The sequence below is a fragment of the Calliphora vicina genome, chromosome 1, assembly GCF_958450345.1.
Source record: "Calliphora vicina chromosome 1, idCalVici1.1, whole genome shotgun sequence".
NCBI classification, from domain to species: Eukaryota; Metazoa; Arthropoda; class Insecta; order Diptera; family Calliphoridae; genus Calliphora; species Calliphora vicina.
In genome coordinates, this window is record NC_088780.1 from 123908416 (window position 1) to 123917222 (window position 8807).

An 8807-nucleotide genomic window follows, 5' to 3' on the forward strand; every position below is an offset into this window, starting at 1 on the left:
AAATGGCATTCAGTGGTTGACGTATTTTTTTTTTACTTTTTCTGAATATGTCGTAGTTGAATTTTTTTCCTCATCCCCCATATTATGGGAAATTTCATGTCAAGTGAATCAACTTTTGAAATCGATGTCTTCCGATCGGTATGAAATATGCACCAAGATTAGTCCTATTGGATTTCAACAAGATCGGTCTAGAACTCTCTTGGTTAGAGGTTGTCAAAATTTGTCATTTTGGCCAAACAGATGATTTTTGACAACAATGTTCATGGGCGCACATTGAAACCGATAGAATACACTCATCATTAGCTTTGGTGATCAGTGGGTGTGCTTCAGCGGCACTTTTTTTCAAACTAAAGAAGTAAAGCAAAACTTCCCGCATTTTTGAAGCAAAAAAAACTTTGTGGTTTGCACTATAATTTCCAATAACTAAGTGCGAACTAATGACAGATATTTACCCTTCAAAATTAAAAACAAAAGATACCCCATCTATTGTAAATGCCGTATTTTTAAGTCATACACAGGTCTTACGAGGTCTTACTTACTAATGTTAAGTTTTTACAGAACCTGTCTCACGAAACTGCTGATTAATTAATTGAATTTTAATCTTAGATAATTTTTTGCTGCAATCCAGCATTAAACTCGTTTATTATTTTGGTTTTAAAATTTTCGCAAACTGACTAACTTGACTTGCTAACTATTTAAAGAAAATATTATATTGTGTGTTATACCGTCCTTGATATTGTTACAAAGGAATTATTTAATGCAGTACCTTTAAATACGACAAACTATTTAAATAAAGTGAAATTAATACTAAATAAATAATGCAACAATTTGGCTTAAATTGAATAGACACAATATTTACCTTACTTCACGACACGTTTAAAAGAGCTGACATAATCAACTAAAATGATAAGGAAACAATTGAAAATATTGACGATAATTTGCAGAATCATAAATTATTATTTTATCATTTGATAACCACGGGAAAAAGTGAATTTTTATTTTGTAATAAAATTCAATAAGGCTCTTTAATATGGCGTCTACAATGTGTTGCATTACTTTTTGTTATGGGTTTTTTCAAGTACATATTTAAATTAGAACATGTCATAATGGAATTACCTGGTTGTTTATAATTTTGCATTCAGCTCTTGATTTGAACACTTTTTTAAGTTTTCATTTTTCACTTTTATGTTAATTTTTTTACAAACTTAGAAAAAGTGTTTGCAGGATACCACTCCTTTGACATGTTTTATAACTGACAGCTTGTATGTCATTTATATTGAGTTACGTTATGTCATGCTGTATTAGAATTCTTATCAGTTTTTTTTTTATTCACAGTTGATTTTTATTACAAAAAAATGTATCTGTATAAAATACATATGTATAAGAAGGCAAAGTAAAAGTGTTGAAATGGGTATTGGTAGAATATGAAATGAAGTAAAAGCTAAGAAAAAACTCTACATAATTAAGAGGTAAGATATTAAGTGCAATTTAATATCAAATGATGGACAATATGTCATAGTGTTGTTGTTCTTTTAAATTAAAGTCTTGTTTTTAAATAATAGGGCTTTGATTAAGCGCTTCCTATCTTTAAATTTAAATAAAACAAAGATTATGTGAGACATCATCGAAACTTTTTATTCATTAGAAAGTCATATCGATGTCATTATGTATGGGTGGCATGGGTTATGATGTATTTGAGGGCCGCTGTGGTTTGTGGCGTATTCTCATAGACCTAAACCCTACAAGAAAAAGTATAACGGAGTCAAATCGCACGATCTCGGTGGCCAGTTCTCATCACCTTCACATGAGATGGCCATGCCCTCAAATCGCTCGTGCAGAAAGTCAAATGTTGCAGGAGCTCTGTGGCATGTAGTGTCATCCAATTCAGTGAAAAATAAGTTGGTATTCATCAACCTATAGCGCTCGCCGTTGATGGTGATGGCCTTTCCAATGTCGTTCTCAAAGAAAGAGAGTACAAAGTCCAGGATCAAAGTTCGAAAGTCCCTATTAGAAGATCCTTTATTTTATTTTTAAATTTATGACTGGTGCTCATCTCTTGAAGAGATGTGGAGTAGTTCCCTATCCGAGGCACATGGAAATCTCAGGACGAATAATCTTGGCGTACAGACTTAGATTCCACCAAATGTGGAATCCGAGAGAGACTGATACATCGCAATAATACTAACGATGAGGTGTGCCACCAGTAATATTTGAAGGACATTTGTTTAAAATTTCCTAAATTCACATGTTCTCTACTGGAAATATTAAGGAAGGTTAAATACTTAATTACTTATTAATCATGTTTTCTTTTAATTAATTTTGTATTAAATCCAATGACAAATTTAATTTTCGCACTTTCTACTCGATAGTGTAGAATATTGTGTTTCGAATTTCTTTATAACTTACACATCATGATTTACATAGTTGTGGCTGTAGTTATGGTAATTCAAATCAATTGTAACTGATGTCACTTTAGAATGTAAATGAAAAATTTACGTACTTACGTATACATATAGTACGAGGATAAGTTTTTTAGCCGTTATTAAATAGTACAAACATACAAATTGTAAGTAAGTACTTAAAAAAAGTACAAATACAAAACAATAGAATTTTACAAATTTAACACGATTTTGAACGTGCTTTGTTAACGAAATTTCGCAATTTCGAATTGAGTGAAATGGCAAATAGGGTAGGAGTATTGATGTAAATAATAATAATAAAAGTAATAATCATAAAAAAAAGAAATTCAATAAATAATCGTATTAATTAACGTCAAAGATATTTTAAATAATTTTAACTATGACGAGTTTTAAAATAATTTAAATTCATGCCAGTATTTATTTTATTGAAAATGTTATTTAAATAATTTTTAAAATAAAAATTCCCTACAAATTTACAACTAAAATTTAGTTTACCATTTAAGCAAAAATCTCAAGGAAACCGAAACTTGGAATAAAATTATAATTGCAAACAAAACAAAAAAACTGCTATAATGTAATAAATTTCTTATAATTGTATGACAATAATTACTTCTATACACACCTCATTAGTTGCACAAAATAAATCTAATTTTTGTTTTTTTTTTTTAATTTTTATTTTCAGCGAAACCACAAATTCGTGACTTTTTATTTATGAATGAATAATTTGTTGAATGAACCAGCAAAATACGAGTATAATTATTGCAATAAATATGTTTGTACGTTTATTTGAAATGTAAGTATTTACATATGTATATAATCATTAGTTTAGCAAAATTTAACCACAATTTGATGTCAGAAAAATTACCGATTTATTGTCAAATCGTATGGATATCAAATGATTCAGTTTACAGTTGATACAAATGCATTAAATACATTTAAAGGTTTTAAATTGTTCATTTATATTCGATTGATTAATTGTGTGAGTGATTCGAATATGAAGGTTTCCGTTGTGGGGATGAAACCTATTTTTATATTTGGGAACTTCTTAAATACAACTTATACTCATGGCAGTGTCTGTCTGTGCAGAAATACAGCCTCTTCTGGACGTTATATACAATACAGAGAAAAATAACAAAGTAGATTAGTCTTTTAAAAGCATTAAAAAACTAAACGTACAAATTTAAGTTACGATTTTTTTATAATATTTCTTATTTATAAAATAATGTGATGTGAATTTAAAATTTTGTTCTAATGTTACTTTGTTCAGTGTATATTAAGTTTCCTAATTTCCATTCCCGAGAAATATTAATTAATATTTTTGGGTGTATGACTTAAAAATGCGGGATTTTGAAAAATGTTTACATTTTTTTTTTTTTAAATTTATTCAAAGTATTAGCCATTGTTAGTCATCGTTCTGGTAATATATGGATTACGAGCCAAAAGAACTGATCATCTTTTGAGGCTAAGAACGAATCAAGACAATATCGGATGATCTGTTCGATCGAATCAAATAGTAGTCGGACGGGGAACGGTCTGGACTATAAAGCGAGTGTGGCAAAACTTTCCAACCACACGCAGAGAAAAAATATAGTTGTGCATGTTTACTGTAACTATGTAAACATAATATGGTTAAATTACGATTCACATGATTGTATCAACCATATACATATATGGTTACAGTAAAAAAGTATATGACTGTGACAACCATTTTTATGATGAATCAGAATATTATAAGCCGAGAGCAACATAATATGGGTAAGTTCTTTATCATATAAATGGTTGTCACCAACATATACTTGTTTACTGTAACAATATATATGGTTGATACAATCATGTGAATCGTAAATTATCCATATTATGATTACCACAATCATGTAAATAGTTACTGTGACAATAATATTGTTAAAAAACAATGTTGAAATGGTTCTCTGCGTGCACTACATTCGAAATACTTTTTAACAAGTATTGCATAATGTAGCCGAGAGTTATCAGGATTGAATATTACGATTGCATGTCTGGCCGCACATTCTGGGAGTTTTTCGGTCAATGCTCGTTTCAAAGAATCAGTTGCGTTCGGAATAGGTTCCCTGTGATGGTTTGGCCAGACTTCAGCAGCTCATAACAGATGGGACCCCTTTGATCCCTTCAAATACAGAGAATTACCTTAGCGCCATGGATATTTGACTTTGGTGGCGATTCGGCTAGTTGGCCGGAGTTATCGTAATGGATCCATTTTTCATCGCAAGTAATGATTCGGTACAAAAATTATTTTCTTTTATAGCGTTCAAGCATCGTTTTGGACATGAAAAATCGTCTTTGCTCTTGGGCTTTAATTCGCATGGTGCCCAATTTGCCTGAATCCTGCTGGACGAAAAAGTTTTGAAATTGATGCTTGAGTAGCTCACAATGATTTTGCAAGCTCTTGTTGAGTTTTACAACAATCTTCTTGGTCTTCGAATTAAAGAAAATTTAAATGATTCAATAAGGAATTAATTCTATAAAGAATGAATTCTCCAAGGAATCAATTCAATACATTTGAAGTACAAACAAATTATGAATATGAATTAATTCATAATGAATGGTGAATAGATAAAATTTATTTCAGGGACCGTAACAATTATGACATTTATAATAAAAATCACAACATAATTGTTATTTTCTGATTTTTATTTTTTTTGTCAGAAATAATTGTTATTTTTGAGTTTTATTTTTTTTTGTGAGGAATATTTGTCAGACTTTGATTTTTATTTTTTTTGTCAGAAATAATTGTTATTTTTTGATTTTTATTTTTTTTGTCAGATATATTTGTCAGACTTTGATTTTTATTTTTATACCCTTCACCACGAGTGGCAAGGGTATATATAAGTTTGTCATTCCGTTTATAATTTCTACATTTTTCATTTGCGACCCCACAAAGTATATATATTCTGGATCGTTATAGATAGCGAAGTCGATATCGCCATGTCCGTCTATTGAAATCAACTGTATGTTGAAATCAACTTTCCGTAGCCCCCAAATAACTTACAAACATGATTGATACGTCAATATATCGGGAATTCTTCCGGCTCGGTTGCCATTTAAAATCGAGAAAATCGGCCCACAAATGGCTGAGATAACGGGACAACCTCGATTTTTGGCCTATTTTTGATCTATATCTGGATAACTAAGTCATTATGACAAAAAAAATTTTTTGGAAACAAAAAAATGTTTGACAAACAAATTTTTTTGGTAAAAAAAAATTTATGACAAAAAAAATTTGTTGGTAAAAAAAAAATTTATGAACAAAAAAATTTTTTGTTAAAAAAAAATTCGGGTTAAAAAATATGTTTCCCGATTTTGACCCATTGTAGGTCAAAGCCTTATATACATACATCGTTGCAATGGACTTTGAAATATCTATCATTAGATATCCATAATGCCTATATTAATGACTTAGTTATCCAGATATAGATCAAAAATAGGCCAAAAATCGAGGTTGTCCCGTTATCTCAGCCATTTGTGGGCCGATTTTAAATGCCAACCGAGCCGGAAGAATTCCCGATATATTGATGTATCAATCATGTTTGTAAGTTATTTGGGGGCTACGGAAAGTTGATTTCAACATACAGCCGAATAGACGGACAGACGAACATGGCGATATCGACTTCGCTATCTATAACGATCCAGAATATATATACTTTGTGGGGTCGCAAATGAAAAATGTAGAAATTATAAACGGAATGACAAACTTATATATACCCTTGCCACTCGTGGTGAAGGGTATAAAAATAAAAATCAAAGTCTGACAAATATATCTGACAAAAAAAATAAAAATCAAAAAATAACAATTATTCCTGACAAAAAAAATAAAACTCAAAGTTTGACAAATATTCCTGACAAAAAAAAATAAAACTCAAAGTCCGACAAATATTCCTGACAAAAAAAAATAAAAATCAAAAATAACAATTATTTCTGACAAAAAAAATAAAAATCAAGAATTTAAAAAGCATGTTATTTTATGAAATTATAGTTGAAAACAATCAAAATGGTATGCTTGACTTGACTCTCCGATATTATCCTGTGATGGCTTTTTTCCTTAGAAATTTCAAGAATAATTATTATTTTCGGTCCCTGATTTATTTCGATTTCGAAAATGAAATTAAGATTTAATTCTTTTGAACCTTTGGTTCTAAAATTTAGAATCAAAGAATAACAAGAAGGGAAGCCTCTCATTTTTTTACAACAACAACTTCTCTCTCTTCTCACATACAAGTAGTATGTGAAGCCAACACACCTGAGAGAGAGATTTAACTTAAAAACTTTTTCTTGAAAATTGCACAAAATTGCAATTCTAACACACACTTTCAACATCACATAATATTTTTATTATTTTTTACACACTTTTAAACCATTTAAATAACCGAAACGTGTATATTTTGCACAAACGAAAAAAATATTTTTTTTAATTTTTTTGACATTAATTTTTTAGGAGGTGAAATAAAAACTAAAAAATACACATTTGTAAAATTTCGTATTGTAAATAAATAAAAAAGTTCAAATAAACTTAATTTTTGCAGAAATTATGGAATAAAAAGCTGAAAAATCTATTTATAAAACCATTCCAGATCAAATATAATTCAAATAATTCGAGAATTGTTTGAATTTTTAAATTTAATTGTAATAAAATTTTGTTATAATTTTTAAGGTCGCTTTTTTACAACTCTGTGTGTTTGATATAATAAAAGTGATACCAATACATCCAAAGAGTTAGGTTTTTTTTTGACAACCGACTTAGGTTTTTTTGACAGCGTTTCACTTCTTGTTATTATTCTTTATTTAGAATCATCTGGTTACGACTTAAATGAATTTTTTCAAAACTGGCCCAATATAAAGTAGAATGTGTGTTTACAGTAAATCGAACAATTCAAACAGTAAGGTCAAAGGTCAGCTATTATTACAAACATCGGCAATAATAAAAAAAAATCTTGAAAAACTAAATAATAATATTTAGAAAACCAACATGTCTAAAAATAAAAATATCTATGTATTTATTTTTATTTTGTTTCTGAACGCCTGTCAACTACTAAAGTAGTGATTGTGTTAATTTATTAATAGGTTGTTTTTATGATTAAACAAACCGTTTTTACTAGCGATAAAGACTTAAACAATTATTTAACCAAACAATTAATATGGCGTTTAACAGCTATAAAGCATGTGAAACATTCTGGGTATTTTGCACTCGTTTTTCAGGGTTCCGTAAAAAACAGTGATAAGAAAGTCAATACATATAGTACAAATACGAGTGGGAATTATAAACTGTTTTTATAACTAAATAATATATTTATTTCATATACAAGTGGATAATCTAAATTAAGGTGGTATTTCAAATTCGATTAGAAAATAATTGCAATAATAGAGACAAATTTTAATTCCTCTAACTAATCACACCCTTCAAACAAAGTCCATTGACTATTCCAGGGTGTTAAAAACGTTATTATTCTACTGCATAACAAATTATTGTGGTTAAATTAATAAAAAAAAATAACAATAATTTAACTACTGCTAATTATTTCACACATTTTCATTTAAAATGAAAATAAAATTCTACACAAAAAACTCTAAAAATTTATAGCAAAATATATTCATGGCAATTTGTGAACCGCACAGTCGTCAATCTAAGTTCAAATAAACTTTTTCTACAATGAAACATTTGCAACAATCATGGAAATGAAGTGTTAATTGAAAATACAACGGGTAATTAATTATCAAGTTATTAAATTCTACACTAAGTAGTAAATAAATAAATTTTGTAAATAATTGTTAATGTATAGTTGTTGTTACATAAAAAAGTCAATTCAATTCAATGGCTAAGAAATTATTAAACGTTTTTATGCATTTTCCGTTAAGAAAAGGAAGTAAAGCAGATAAGTGTTATATCCGTTGTTCTGTGACACTTTAGGCCGCTGCAAGACTATGTGGAGAAAAGAAAGACCCTAGATCAGTACTGCATTGACTGCTGAAGAAGTTAATTAATCTTATTACGCAATTGATTTTACTTGGTAAAATTACTAGTTCGGGACACTTTGCTAAAAACGCTGAGATATTATGATTGATTCCCATTAACACCTACACACTCGAGTTAATACCAACAATCGGTCAGGCGCGTATCCAGGGGGTGAAAAAAGGAATACCCCAAAAACCGAACAGTTTTAAAATAAAACAAGTAAGAGTGCTATATTCGGCTGTGCCGAACCAAATTATACTTCAAAATTTTAAATAGTTTTAGATAAACAAAATTTATTTTTTTTCAGTTGTTTTTTTCATTTTTTGGAAAAAAAAAATTGTCGATTGTTATTTTAAATTTTTTAATTTTAAATTTAAAAATTTTTTTTTTGTTTTTTCAATATT